Source organism: Cornus florida, unplaced genomic scaffold (assembly GCF_030987335.1).
Source record: "Cornus florida cultivar Cherokee Brave unplaced genomic scaffold, ASM3098733v1 CherokeeBrave_3.0.0_Hap2_Chr08, whole genome shotgun sequence".
Classification (NCBI taxonomy): domain Eukaryota; kingdom Viridiplantae; phylum Streptophyta; class Magnoliopsida; order Cornales; family Cornaceae; genus Cornus; species Cornus florida.
Genome location: NW_026775578.1, coordinates 52,491,121 through 52,508,017, shown reverse-complemented (window position 1 = coordinate 52,508,017; position 16,897 = coordinate 52,491,121).

Sequence of the window (16,897 nt, the reverse complement as noted above, 5' to 3'; positions counted from 1 at the left end):
TGGCTGACTACCCTTTTTATAGGGTAGGTTGTAGTATTTAACAAGGGAATTAATTTCCCTTTACTTATTCCATACGGATAGGAGAACTACTATTTATCCACATCGCTTTATTAATTGTAGCTTATCCAACTCCTTGACTCTTGTGTTTAATAGAGCCTGTGTTAGATTGTAGAGTCCATATCATCAGTTGCCCCCCATTCTCATGTCTGGATTTCAAACTAAGAGAATGTAAGTTGTTCGGTACACTAGTTAGTAGAATAATCGTAGAATATATATATATATAAACTATATCTAACTAATATTTAACAATATTAATTTATACATTTATATTTTATTTAATATTGTTTTTGTCTTGTATAGGAACTTTTAGTATAAATAAATAGTAATGCATATTGATTACACATGAGCACATGTGGCCCCCTTTTACTTTCTATTAAAACCTAGTGATAGTGTAACTGAACAAATACTTGGTGCAACATGCCAGGATAACAAGCATGCGTAAGCCACGTGCGTTGTAGTCCCACGTTGTAGTTGAACAAGACAACATGCCCAGTAAATAAACAAACAAGCGTGTGTGTTATAATGCTTTATAGATGACCATCTAAAACTAAATATAAAGTATGTAGTCTTTTTCTCTCTCTTGCGTCTCATTGTTGTTTTTTGTTGAAGTGTCCAAACAACGGCGTGGATCAACGTGATTGTCCCAACAAAGGCCTTGGGTGTAATCAAACAAAGACCCATACAGCGTTCAAAGTTGTCCATTGTCCAAATAATCACGTAGCTTAACGCGCCTGTAGTAATCGGAACAAGCGCTTATGCAAGCGCGTGTGTAGTTGGCGTGTAGTTGGTTATAGTTGAACAAGCGTGTGCAGGCCACTCGCGTTGTTATTGTGATTGTCTCTTGTAATAACATGGCTTTATTTTTCTCTTTAGTATGTAATAAAGCACTTATGTGCTTGTAATGCCGTAAGTTATAGATTATGACTTGCAGCAACTGTGCTTGTAATAAAGTATGTGTGGCTTGCAAAGGCTTATTGTTTGTAGCCTGCAAATTACTAGTCTGTTTTACTCTTTGTATGCCTTTGACAGGCTGCAATAAGTCTTGCACTCTTTCTTTGCTTTAGACAGGCTACAACCCATGCTTTAAATAAGAATGATGCAAATGTAGGCTACGAGTTAAGAAGAGTAAGAGAATACGAATATCATAACGGTCATTTTTCAGTCTGTTGTGGCAATTTAAAATTTGAGTTGCTCCCTATAAAGAGTAAACAACCCTCTTGTAACTATCTTCAAGCCTAGTATGTTATCTTATTTTTCTCTTTCTATTTGTTGATCTTCTGATAATATGGACACCCTTGTTCAACAAGATGATATGCAACCCCCTGTTCAACAAAATGTTATTGAGCATGATATCAACGGCAAAGCTCTTCCGGTCAGACCAGAGATGGCAATTTCTACCATGACAAGTGAAAGCATTGCCCGTTTAAAACTCAGACACTCTTTTCTGGAAAACATCGTCCTCCACCGTGCAGAGCCTCATGAGAGGTCTTGCGATGCCCCTCAAGGCACGAAGACTTGTTTTTTTGAGACTGCCTTTGAATGTGGCCTGCATTTCCCCTTGCTCAAATTTGCTAAAGAAATACTCCAATTTTTCTCTATCGCTCCTTGTCAACTTACCCCCAATGCCTGGAGGATAGTGACCGGGTGCACAATTCTTTGGTACTTGTGTGGAAATCCACCTTTGACATTGAAAAAGTTCTTATTTTGTTATCGCCCTACGACGCAACGGCGTGGAGACTGGATTAACTTTGCTCATAACAAAAAGAGAGGGGCTTTGCTCCTTGATTTTCTGCAGTATGACAGAGACTGGCAGTTGAAATTTTTCTTTGCATCAGGCGACGGATGGGAATTTTACCTAGACACTAGTGAAGAAGAAAAACAGTCGAGGGTGCAGCACAAATGGGGCAAAATTGACTTCACTGGTAAGCTGACTCTATTTACTCTTATAACAACTTCTTGTTCTTGTTAGCCCTTTATTGGCTTATTTATATTTTACAGGCAGTGTTGAAAGATAAGGACACCCTTAGAGAAGTTGAGAATTATGATACCCCTCGGATGCGAGACGCGGGTTGATTAGGTCCGAGCCCAAACCTGAGGGATATCAAACAATTAAAGTATTTAAAATCGAACACGGAATACAAAGTGAAATAAGAAATAAAATTAAATAGCTGGAAGAAACTAAATTAATAAACCTTGAATTATAAATATTTTAAATCCGATAATCCAAACCACCAATCCATACAACTCGGGAATCCTTCTAGAGGACCCCTAATAAAAAGTCTCGAACTGGAAATAAAACATAAAGATAAACATAGAGAGTGGTCCTACGTAGTCGGTGGAATGGAAGTCTGTATCTGCTCTACACGATCAACCTCTAATTCTGGAACTGCCAAGCACCTGAAAAATAAAGGAATGGGTCAGGCCCACATGCAAATCCTGATCTCCTACGATCCAAACAGTAATCCGAAACGCAGATACATCCTAGAAAGACTCAACAATATCTAGAGTAGTCCATATATTCATATATAGTACACACTATAGGACCCTCGCTAGTCCAGTAAGTCTGTCTTAGCCTGAATAGAAGGCAACATGCGAATACGCACCCGAAGGTGGGCATGACTACCTAGACCTACCAGGGAACAACACCTATGTCCAGTTATCCATCCTAGGCAATATACGTGCCCCAACCATGGTCATGAAACTTAAGCTCATGCTACGGCACCATATAATATATATATAAAGTCCGTACTTCTCCTAATACAAAATACCATCCATCTGTGTAGTGGTCTGATATATGTATAACAAATCCATCCTAAAACCATAGTAGGTCATTCAATTCTTAATTGATATGACACAAGTAGGTGATGGACTTAACTTATATGATTAATCCATACCTTAATCCAAGTTAGGTAGAACTTAGTGTTTGAACTAGTCCATGCCTAGTATGTTACCGTCCCATACCGGTACATATAATCCTCTAATTAACGTAGTTGATAATACAGTAATCAAATAGTCATCAACTATACTCCAGAATATACACAACATAAATTTAATGCATATATATATAACAGGCTTTCAATATAGAGCCCACAATCTAATTCTAATAATGTAAACTGCTATACTAAATTCAAGCGTTTACATCCTCCAATATAGTCCATGAATTGATACAGTTAACACAAATTTAAGTATTAATTATACCCAAGCTAAGCATAGGAACTTTTAGTTAATTCTCTATACTTATAATACTAAAAAAAAATATGATTATATATAGTTAAATCATATATAACAATTTTGCTAAGCTCTAGTAAATAAACCTAGTAAATCCTCCAAAAAAATCCATGAATTGGTACAATTTAATAACAATTTAAGTACCAATTAAATCCAACCTAAGTATAGTTGAGTTTAATTAAGTCACCATACTTAAAACACTATAAAACATGATTTATATATATCATTAAATCCTATAATAAAACCTTGCAAAGTTCTGAAACATAAACTAGCAAAACAATGCAAATATACCAGTTTTTCCTTAACTGTATGTTACTCCATGATTTAATTAAATTTTAGATTAATATTTTCCATAGCTTTATAAGTCTATTACAATCCCAAAACACATTTAGTACAGTTTAGAAGATATGCCAAAACACTGCACAGTCCAAACCACGCACCAAAACCTTACAGTATGCAAAAACTGGGCAAGAGCAGGCTCTAAAAAAATTGAGCCTGCTCTTTTATCTGATTGAGCCGGCTCTATGGAACTAAGAGCTGGCTCTAAGGCTGCCAAGAGCTGGCTCCAACCTCAGGGAGCCTACTCTAAGGGTTACAGAGCCGGCTCTGTTCCCTTTTTGAGCCTGCTCTCACTCCCTTAGACGCCGTCGACTGTTTCTGTGTCTTCTTCCAACTCCGGTGTTTAACGGAGCCTCTGTGATATTTTTAAATCTTTGTTCTAGGTTCAAACTCAATTCTAGATAAATTTTAGATCACTGATGTGCAATGATAGCATGCATAGAACATAGGTTTAGAAGCACTGATAACAAAAACTTAGTCTGAAATTGTAAGCAACCCACAACAGATTAATTTGGTGAATTTAAACACTGTTTTAAGTACTTATTCTAGAGCTTGTTTAATGTCTCAGACTAATCCTCCAACATAGATATACGATCACAATAAGAATTTAACACCAGATTTGAAAACAATCGGTAACAAGATTTCTGTTAATACTTTTAAGCAACACCAAGACAGATTAATACGATGGAACTAAAAACTGATTTAAACATGCATACAGGATGAATCATAACATTTATTTCATCTATTTTAATCTTTGATTAACCTCTGGAGTCTTAACTAGGCATGCACAGAACACGAATTAACGAGAAAGAGAAGAATAGAGACTTGCCTGCAGTTTCAGATTTTGAAACTATAATCCACTATCTCTAAAGTTTTCGACAACGTCCTAGACTACCGTTCCACTCCTCTGGTGCTCTTGGTTCAACCTAGAAGCAACCCCGTTCCTTTCTCCTTAAAGCTCCCTTTTAAACTCTCAGAATTCTCTCTGTTGCTCTCTGTGTATCTCTCTGTTTTACAGTCGTGACTATGGTGACTTGGGTTTTGTTTGTAACCCTAAACCAACGTATAATATGTATATATATAGGCTTCACACCACTATCTTAATTCTAATATAAAAACATCCCTAAGTCGGCTAAAACCCGTGACGTGATTTAATTAAAGACAACTAGAAACCCTAAAAATGAAACAGCTAAATTACATTTAAATCACAAAGCACGTAAATACTAAAATTTAAGAATACAATTTAGATAATAAAACAACCCAAAACACAATTAAAATAAATAATTAAAATAAAATAATTAATTCACAAAAACGAGCAATTTAACAAGTAATTAAAACAATTAACTAAATAAAAATGCAATTAAATAAAATAATAAAATTCCAAGACTGTCCTTTTAAATTGGGGGTATTACATTCTTCCCCCCCCCCCCCCCGGCCGCAAACAAAAGGAATTCTGTCCTCGGAATTCGCTCTTACCTTCGTCCCATAATTCAGGAAACTATGAGCGAATGACATCCTCCCGTTCCTGAGTGGACACAGCCTCATTGTGATGACTCCACTGCACATGAACTAAATGGATAACCTTATTACGAAGGATTTGATCCCTACGGTCGACAATACGACACGATGGCTCCAAATAAGTTGCATCCGGCTGCAACTCAATCCCCCCAATATCGATATACTGATACCGATCCTTATCTCATAGAAATTTCTGCAACATGGAAACATGGAACACATTGTGAATGCGATCCAAAGTATCCGGAAGTGCTAACCTATAAGCAATAGCTCCAACGCAATCCGTGATCATGAATGAACCGACAAACCGCGGTGACAACTTCCCTTTCTTCCCAAAGTGCATGACTCCTTTCATAGGAGACAGTTTGAGTAGAACCTGATCCCCAACCTGAAACTCCAAAGCACGAGTGCGACGATTAGCATAGCTCTTTTGCCGACTCTGAGCAGTACGCATGCGATCCCTAATAAGAGCTATCTTCTCCGAAGTATCCTTGATGAACTCAGGACCCAAGAATCGACTCTCTCCAACCTCCATCCAACAAACAGGTGATCGACACGGTTGATCGTACAATGCCTCAAATGGTGCTATACCAATAGTCTTCTGGAAACTATTATGATACGCAAACTACACAAGTGGCAAGTAATCCTCCCAATGGCTCTTGAAATCAAGAACACATGATCGAAGCATATCTTCCATAATCTGATTCACCCTCTCTGTCTGTCCGTCAATCTAAGGATGATAAGTAGTACTAAGATGTAACTCCGTACCCAAAGCCTGCTGAAAGCTCTTCCAAAATCCAGATACTAAGCTCGAATCCCTGTCCAATATAATAGACAATGGAATGCCATGTAGCTTCACAATCTCTGAAATGTAAAGCCTTACCAACTGCTCCGAAGTGTAGTCAGTGCAAATAGGCAAGAAATGAGCTGACTTAGTCAACCTATATGGAATTATGCCCCTTGAAAGAATTTGGCCATCCTTCCACAAAATCCATAGAAATACTCTCCCATTTCCACTCCGGTATCGGTAGTAGATGTAGAGCTCCTGGCGGTCTCTGATGATCAATCTTAACCATCTGACAAGTACTACACTGAGAAACAAAAAGAGCAATGTCCCTCTTCATACCTGCCCACCAAAACTGCCGCTTTATATCCTGATACATCTTGTCTCCCCCTGGATGAACAAAGAACTCAAAGTAATGAGTCTCAGTCATCACATCCTTCCTCAAATTATCAGCAGAAGGTACTACTAAACATCCCTTGTACCTCAAGCCTCTGTCAGTCCCAACATAGTAAAATAGAACTTCCCCAGAAGCTATCTCAGCAACTTTGTCGATACACTGCTGATCGATGAGTTGTGCTTGCAAAACCTTGCGAATGATGGAAGGTGTAACCACCATACAAGCCATAAAAGAGTCTGACAACTCATCTACACTCTTCAAAGCATTCCACTCAGTGGTGAACAAAGCAGAAAGACTACCAACAGGTCAGTGACTGAGTGCATCTGCCACCCCATTCGCTTTCCCTGGATGATACTGTATAGAAAAATGATAATCCTTTACAAACTCCAACCATTTGTGCTATCTCATATTCAGCTCCCGCTGAGTGAACAAGTACTGCAGACTCTTGTGATCACTAAATAATCTGAAGGACTCACCTAACAGATAATGCCTCCAAATGCGTAAGGCAAAGACCACAGCTGCCAATTTCAAATCATGTGTTGGATAATTAAGCTCATGAGGCTTAAGCTTCCGAGATCCATCAGAAATCGGTCACTCCTCCTGTATCAAAACACATCCCAGACCCTGTAACGAAGCATCCGTGTAAACAAGATACTCGATCCCGCTCTATGGAGTAACAAGAACCGGTGCAGAAGTCAACTTCCTTTTGAGCTCCTCAAAAGCTCGCTAACAATGCTCATCCCACACGAACTGTATACCCTTTTTAGTTAGGTGCGTGAGTAGTTTAGCTATCTTGGAGAACCCCTGGATGAACCGACGATAATATCCTGCCAAACCGAGGAAACTTTGAATCTCGGTAGGTGAAGTAGGTTGTCCCCACTCAACCACTACTGAAACTTTGGCAGGATCCACTGTTATCCCCCTTTCTAACACCACGTAACCTAGAAACTACACTTCTCACTGCCAAAATTCACACTTCTCGAATTTGGCATACAACTGGTGCTCACGAAGCGTCTGTAACACTATCCGAAGATGTCTAGCATGATCGTCCTTAGACCTAGAATAGATTAAGATATCATCAATGAAAATAATGACAAATTAATCCAAATAAGCCCTGAAGACTCTATCCATTAAGTCCATGAATACTGCTGGTGCGTTAGTTGTCCCAAACAGCATGACACGGAACTCATAAGAACCATATCTCGTGAGAAACGCTTTAGGAACATCCTGCTCCCTAACTCTCAGCTGATGATACCCAGAACGCAGATCAATCTTGGAGAAGTACGTGGCTCCCCTTAACTGATCAAACAAATCATCAATCCTAGGTAAAGGGTACTTGTTACATACAGTAACCTTGTTCAACTCCCTATAATCTATACACAGCCAAAGTGAACCGTCCTTCTCCTTTACAAACAAAACCGGTGCTCCCTTAGGGTGAAGTACTTTGGTGAATAAAACCCTGGCTGAAGGGTTGAATCTGATCCCTCAGCTCTCACATCTCCACTGGCGCCATCCTATATGGTGCCCTAGCAATAGGCGTAGTTCCTGGAGCTAAGTCGATCACAAAGTCGATCTCGCGACTAGGCGGCAATTCTTGGAATCTCCTGAAATACATCCGGGAAGTCCTATACAACTGGTATGCTATCCAATGATACAGTAATCCCCTCCTCCATTTCCTACTCTATCCAAAACAAATAGGTGCTAATGTCTTCGTTAAAACGTGGCATAGCAACGACGTAAACATCCGGACTAGGTATGGTAATCACAATAGACCCATCCAAACCAAATAACTTGAGCATGGCAGTGATAACTAATCCAACCCAAGTATTACGTCATGAGTGTGCATGTCCAGAACAAAAAGATTGGCTAGAAGTCCGAGTCTACCAATATCTAGTGTCACAGGCCCATCACTCTTATGGGAATTGGCAGTATTGCCCAACGGGATAAAAATATCCTAAGGTCTAGTGCATATGTGTGTCACCGACCAATCCATGAAAATCCTCCATTTTTGAATACTTCGTAGAGCAAAACTCATAAGGTAAAACGAAATACTCCACAATCGTCCCATTTTAGATTATTGTTCTATCCTAGGAATTCCTCCTTCCAAACCAAACCTACTATATCGACTTACACAAGCTTGTTTATAAACTCATTGGAAATCATCCTGTCTCAACACCATGTACTTACAAACAATTATCTGTTCGCCAGTTCAAAACCAATCACTCCACTGTGATAGACATTTATGAGCCCAACATACACATTATAATACAGCTTATTAAACCATATGTGTATAACTCACACACAAGCCATCACAAAACAAAATAAAATAACCAAAACCGTGAGTTCATTTTATTAAGAACTTTTCCAAACCAAAACCGTCAAACAAATAACCTTAAGGTATATTTTTTTTTTAACATAATCCAAATGTACGTGATTAAATCCATACTACATTCTTACTAATACCTCCTCCACTGCTAGTAATTATAAGTACTCTTAAAAGAGCAGTCACCGCTGAACTCCGGTGCCCTCCATCTTGGATGCACCGATATCTCCTCCATCCTAATTTTCTTTGGGGTCTTTCTCTCCGCTTGGCTTAGCTTCGAGCACCACCGAAGTTGTGTTAGGTCCACAGTATGGTGGCCAATCCCGCACGCAAGAAACTTTCCTTGACTTGTACTCCGATGCAACGCCTATTGGAATTAACTCCTTGGTCTCCAATTTTGCCTTCTTGGTCGGCCTTCGTAAGGTAATCACCGGAGTAACCTTCCTCAGCCTTGGGTCCTTCTTTGCTTTCATCGCGGCCCTCATCCCCTTCCTAGTGCCAAACATTCTGCAATCACAGAATAAACTTGACATCAGTACTTTCTAAACGAACCGTAAAAGAATACTATGAATCATAAACTTAAGCTCTAATCACGAGAAAACGCTACGCGAAAGTCTTATACGATAGAATCCTAGAGACACTTGAACCTGGAGTGCTCTGATACCAACTGTGATACCCCTCGGATCCGAGACACGGGTTGATCAGGTCCGAGCCCAAACCCGAGGGATATCAAACAAATAAAGTATTTTGAATCGAACACGGAATACAAAGTGAAATAAGAAATAAAATTAAATAGCTAGAAGAAACTAAATTAATAAACCTTGAATTATAAATATTTTAAATCCGATAATCCAAACCACCAATCCATACAACTAGGGAATCCTTCTAGAGGACCCCTAATAAAAAGTCTCGAATTGGAAATAAAACATAAAGCTAAACATAAAGAGTGGTCCTATGTAGTTGGTGGAATGGAAGTCTGTATCTGCTCTGCACGATCAACCTCTAATTCTGGAACAGCCAAGCACCTGAAAAATAAAGGAGTGGGTCAGGCCCACATGCAAGTCCTGATCTACTACGATCCAAATAGTAATCCGATACGTAGATACATCCTAGAAAGACTCAACAATATCTAGATTAGTCCATATATTCATATATAGTACACACTATAGGACCCTCGCTAGTCCAGTAAGTCTGTCTTAGCCTGAATAGAAGGCAACATGCGAATACGCACCCGAAGGTGGGCATGAGTAACTAGACCTACCAGGGAACAACACCTATGTACAGTTATCCATCCTAGGCAATATACACGCCCTAACCATGGTCATGAGACTCAAGCTCATACTATGGCACCATATAATATATATATATATAAAGTCCGTACTCTTTCTAATACAAAATACCATTCATCTGTGTAGTGGTCTGATATATGTATAACAAATCCATCCTAAAACCATAGTAGGTCATTCAATATATATAACAAATCCATCCTGAAACCATAGCAGGTCATTCAATTCTCAATTGAAATGATACAAGTAGGTGATGGACTTAACCTATATGATTAATCCATACCTTAATCCAAGTTAGGTAGAACTTAGTGTTTGAACTAGTCTTACCTAGTATGTCACCGTCCCATACCGGAACATACAATCCTCCAGTTAATGCAGTTAATAATACAGTAATCAAATAGTCATCAACTATACTCCAGAATATACACAAAATAAATTTAATGCATATATATATAATAGGCTTTCAATATAGAGCCCACAATCCAATTCCAATAATGTAAACTGCTATACTAAATTCAAGCGTTTACACCCTCCAATATAGTCCATGAATTGATACAGTTAACACAAATTTAAGTATCAATTATACCCAACCTAAGCATAGGAACTTTTAGTTAATTCTCTATACTTATAATACTACAAAAAATATGATTATATATATAGTTAAATCATATATAACAATTTTGCTAAGCTCTAGTAAATAAACCTAGTAAATCCTCCAATAAAATCCATGAATTGGTACAATTTAATAACAATTTAAGTAACAATTAAATCCAACCTAAGTATAGTTGAGTTTAATTAAGTCACCATACTTAAAACACTGTAAAACATGATTTATATATATCATTAAATCCTATAATAAAACCTTGCAAAGTTCTGAAACATAAACTAGCAAAACAGTGCAAATATACCAGTTTTTCCTTAACTGTATGTTACTCCATGATTTAATCAAATTTCAGATTAATGTTTTCCATAGCTTTATAAGTCTATTACAATCCCAAAACACATTTAGTATAGTTTAGAAGACATGCCAAAACACTGCACAGTCCAAACCACGCACCAAAACCTTACAGTATGCAAAAACTGGGCAAGAGCAGGCTCTAAAAAAATTGAGCCTGCTCTTTTATCTGATTGAGCCGGCTCTATGGCACTAAGAGCTGGCTCTAAGGCTACCAAGAGCTAGCTCCAACCTTAGGGAGCCGGCTCTAAGGGTTACAGAGCCGGCTTTATCCCCTTTTTGAGCCTGCTCTCACTCCCTTAGACGCCGTCGACTGTTTCTGTGTCTTCTTCCAACTCCGGTGATTAACGGAGCCTCTGTGATGTTTTTAAATCTTTGTTCTAGGTTCAAACTCAGTTCTAGATAAATTTAGATCACTGATGTGCAATGATAGCATGCATAGAACATAGGTTTAGAAGCATTGATAACAGAAACTTAGTATAAAATTGTAAGCAACCCACAATAGATTAATTTGGTGAATTTAAACACTGTTTTAAGTACTTATTACAGAGCTCGTTTAGTGTCTCAGACTAATCCTCTAACATAGATATACGATCACAATAAGAATTTAACACCAGATTTGAAAACAATTGGTAACAAGATTTCAGTTAATACTTTTAAGCAACACCAAGACAGATTAATACGATAGAACTAAAAACTAATTTAAACTTGCATACAGGATGAATCATAACATTCGTTTAATCTATTTTAATCTTTGATTAATCCCTGGAGTCTTAACTAGGCATGCACAGAACACGAATTAACGGGAAAGAGAAGAATAGAGACTTACCTGCAGTTTCAGATTTTGAAACTATAATCCACCGTCTCTAAAGTTTCCGACAATGTCCTAGACTGTCGTTCCACTCCTCTGGTGCTCTTGGTTCAACCCAGAAGCAACCCCGTTCCTTTCTCCTTAAAGCTCCCTTTTAAACTTTCAGAATTCTCTCTCTGAGGCTCTCTGTGTATCTCTCTGTTTCACAGTCGTGACTATGGTGACTAGGGTTTTGTTTGTAACCCTAAACCAACGTATAATATGTATATATATACGATTCACACCACTATCTTAATTCTAATATAAAACCATCCCTAAGTCGGCTAAAACCCGTAATGTGATTTAATTAAAGATAACCAGAAACCCTAAAAATGAAACCGCTAAATTACATTTAAATTAGAAAGCCACATAAGCACGTACATACTAAAATTTAAGAATACAATTTAGATAATAAAACAACCCAAAACACAATTTAAATAAACAATTAAAATAAAACAATTAATTCACAAAAACGAGCAATTTAACAAGTAATTAAAACAATTAACTAAATAAAAATGCAATTAAATAAAATAATAAAATTCCAAGACTGTCCTTTTAAATTGGGGGTATTACAAGAATGCTCGTGTGCAGAAGACCCTCAACTATCATAACAGAAGTTGAAGCCAACTGGTAAATTTTGAGACCCTTGCGCTTCTCGCATCCATAGATCATGGCATTCCACCACCATGCTTAATGGAGAGAGGTAGTTTCTTTTCTTTTTTACGATACCACTATGCTTAACGGAGATATGTAATTTCTTTTCTTTTTCACAATTGGCATATATGTTCTACATAAGTTATTCTCTCAATACTCTTTGGTCTTGTAGGCAAGCCAGCATCACTTGGCCAAGGTGTTAGCCCTTTGTCATCACCTAGTAGCAGGAGGAAAAGGAATAACACGGCACAAAGGGTCATTATCGAAACTTCTTCTTTGCAGATGGAACCTCAACCGACTATTCCTACATTTCCTTCTAGGGTTCCAACGTAAGCACTGTTTCAGCCGATGACAGGGGGAAATCCCTTTTGTAACCCTTTTTAGTCTCTTCTTGCCCAAGGAGGTTCATCCGGGAGCCAGACAAATTTTGTAGATGCACAACCGTTCGGGAGCCAGACGACTTTTGTAGATGCACAACCGTCCGGGAGCCAGACAACTTTTGTAGATGCACAACCGACCTTTCAAATCCGGTAGCATCATAGTCTTGCACCATGGCCCCAATATCTATCCTTAGAGATCCTAGTTTCGCCACAGACAGGATGGACCAGTTCGTATTGCTTGAAGACTTGCATGCTCTGGATGCTTTCCAAATTCAAATTGTCTTGTAACATGGAATGCATGAATTGGGTTGAGTGAATACTTACATATGTCTTATATAACTTTATCTTTTATAATCATAATCTTACTCTCTCTTGCTTATTATTATAGTGCGCTACCATGTTTATGAATGTTGCGCATCGAGCTGTTGCCACTGAAACGATACTAAAAAGAGCAAAGGTTCACCATACCTCCGAAATTCATTCTTTCAATTCAGCTTACGCACAGAGCTTGGCTAAAACATTAAAAGAGAAAGAGAGTTTCGGGTTCAAGCAGAGGCACAAATAGGTCTTGACTTGTATGTGGCAGAATTTAACGCTAAAATGTCCACCAAACTTGCAGTTGAGTGAGGACGTGCTGTTGCAAGGTTCAAAGACTCTGTAAAATATGTATTTTCTGGAGCACAAAGCTTTAACAACGGCTTTGAGCATTTTTGATCCCTTACTTATGAAGAATATTCAGATAAGTATTTCGATATCTTTAAGGCTTTCCCAATGCCTTCCCTACATGACACCATAGGTGTAAAGGATGAGGATGAGGATGAATAGTAGCTTCATGTTTTAGGCTTCACCTTTTATGTAATTTCAATCCTTCCATTGTTGTAATGTCGAATATTGCCTTTTCAAATATCATATCAAATTCCCGTTACACGGGGTTTAATCGTTTATCCTATCTCTTAAAAATATCTACTTTGTATGCTGTAATATGGAAGACTTTATTAAGATTCCATATCATACGTGATATTGGCTTTAGGTTCTATTTAACCTGGCCCTTGTAATGCGGGGCACTTATTGCTATCACTTATTCAGCCCGGGTACTTATAATATATGACACTTTTTATCATCCCTTGTAATACGGGCACGTTGATTACTGGATTTATTTAGCCCGGGTCCTTATAATACATGACACTTTTTCTCATCCCTTGTAATAAGAAGATGTTGATTACGGGATTCATTCAACCTGGGTCCTTGTTATACAGGAAAATTTTTATCATCCCTTGTAATACGGGGACGTTGATTACATGATTCATTCAGTCGGGGTCCTTGTAATACAAGACACTTTTTTTCATCCATTGTAATACAGGGATGTTGATTACGAGATTCATTCAGGGTGCTTGTAATACAGGACATTTTTTATCATCCCTTATAATACAGGGATGTTGCAAGTAAAAATAAAAATAAAGATCATTGATCAAAAGTTGTTGTAACTAAAATGAATTTTATTAAAAACCATCATATGCCTGGAGGCTTATTGAAAATAAAAGACTAAGTCACGAATCGATATGAAACTAGTACTAAACATCACAAGAACTAAAAACTAATATTAATATTAAATCATATCTTTACTGATAGTACTTCCTCAGGTGCTCTGCATTCCAAGGGTGGTCAAGTTGCCTTCCCCCTAATGTTTCTAGCCAATAAGTGCCTTGTCTTTTTGTATGAATAATCCTATAAGGGACTTCCCAATTGGGGGCAAGTTTGCCTTTGTTAGGTTCCTTAGTTGCCTGAGTCACTCTATGTAGGACAAGGTCTCTGGGTTGGAACCTTCTTTTCTTTACACAAGAGTTATAATATCGAGACATTATTTGTTGATAGGCTACAACTCTGATTTGAGCTTGTTTTCTTCTTTTTTTGATTAAGTCCAAGTTGACAGCCAGTTCTCTTTCATTTTGGAGTGGGACATAGTGTTTAGTTCTGAAACTTGTTACACCAATTTCCATTAGAATTACAGCTTCGCTCCGAAGGCTAGGAGAAACGGAGTTTCACCTGTTGGGGTTTTTGCTGTAATTCTGTAAGCCCACAACACCCCAGGCAGCTCCTCCGGCCACCCCCCTTTTGCCTTCTCAAGTCACTTCTTAATTAAACTGAGTATTGTTCTGTTAGCTGCTTTCGCTTGCCCATTGGCTTGTGGATGCCTGGGTGATGAGTAATGATTTTTTATTCCTAACTAGGAACAAAAATCTTTGAAGACAGCACAGTCGAACTGCATCCCGTTGTCTGACACAATGACATGGGGAACTCCAAACCTGTATACTATAATCTTCAAAGGAAAGTCCTTGACATTATTTGCCGTGATAGTGGCCAATGGTTGAGCTTCTACCCACTTGGTGAAATAGTCGATTGCCACAACAGCATACTTGGTTTGCCCTTTCCCTGTAGCCAGTGGACTAATGAGGTCCATTCCCCATTGAGCAAAGGGCCATGGACTTAACAACGGCACTAGCTCTTCTGGTGGTTGTCTAGGGACATTAGCGAATCGTTGATATTTATCACATTTCCTTACAAATTCCAGTGCATCTCTCTGCATGGTGGGCCAATAATAGCCTTGATGAACTGCTTTGTAAGCCAAGGATCTGCCCCCTGCATGATTTCTGCAAGTGCCCACATGTATCTCTTTCATGATATAACGAGCTTCCTCTGCCGAGACACAACGTAGAAAGGGCAAAGAAAAACCTTTCTTGTAGAGAACTCCATCGACAAGCGTATACCTAGGTGCTCGGATCCTTACCTGTCGAGCTTCCACCGGGTTTTGTGGTAGCTCCCCATCCTTGAGGGACCTAACAATTGAGTCTGCCTACTCTAATCCTGATGTAAACTAGTTTACTTCCTTATGTTCTTTGGATACACTAGGCTTTTCCAAGTACTCAAGTGGTATAGCCTTAGTACTCTCAAGCTCTACTACGGTAGCTAGCAAGCCAATGTATTCGCATTCTCGTTCTCAATTCTGGGTATTTGTTTGATTGTAAACTTTTTGAAGCGACCAATTATGCCCCTTAACTTCACAAACTTGCCCTGCAATCAACTGAGTTCAGTAAACACCTTCAATTGTTGCACTCTAAGAGCTTCTGCTAGCTTTAATCCTACTATCAAAGCCTCGTACTCTGCTTCATTATTGGTAGCACTAAAATAAATCAAAGTGCATATTTCAGATTCTTTCCCTCTGGTGATATAATCACTAATCCTGCCCCATAGGCTCAGGCGTTAGTTGACCCATCAATATAAAGTGACCAAGTATCCTACGAGTGCATCTGATTCTCAGGACCAGCTTTAGCTGGGGCTATGACCCCATCTTCTTTTAGAGAGGAAGAAAACTCAACCACAAAATCTGCAAGTGTTTAGCCTTTTATTGCTACCCTTTACTTGTATTGGATGTTAAACTCACCGAGTGACCACTTCATGAGGCATCTTGATGTCCCTGGGTTGTTGAGGACCTGCCTTAGTGGTTGGTCTGTCAGCACTATTATGGTGTGTGCCTGGAAGTATGGTCTGAGTTTTCTTGCTGCCATAACTAATGCAAACATTAGTTTCTCGATCGTCGGGTACCGTTCTTCAGCTCCCGAAGTACTTGGCTAGGATAATATACCAGTTTTTGAATACTGATCTCTTCCTAAACCAATGCTGAGCTCACCATTGTAGGGGAAACTGCTAGGTAAAGGTACAATTTTTCTCCAGAAATTGGTCGGGACAACAATGGTGGTGAATTGAGATAGTCTTTGAGCCCAATAAATGCCCGGTCGCACTTCAGGGTCCACTTAAAGGCTTTCTTTAGTATCTTAAAGAAAGGAAGGCATTTGTCGGTAGCTCGAGAGATTAACTTGTTCAAAGCTACCACCTTTCTTGTTAGCCTCTAAACCTCTTTGGCTGATTTAGGTAATTTCATATCCAATATTACCCGAATCTTCTCAGGGTTTGCTTCGATTCCACTTTAGCTTACCATATACCCTATAAATTTTCCCAAGGATACTCCAAAGGCGCACTTACTTGGATTTAAGCACATATTATGGGCCCCCTAAGCACATCAAAAGACTCCTGTAAATTAGCTAAGTGGTCTTCGGCCTTCAGGCTCTTT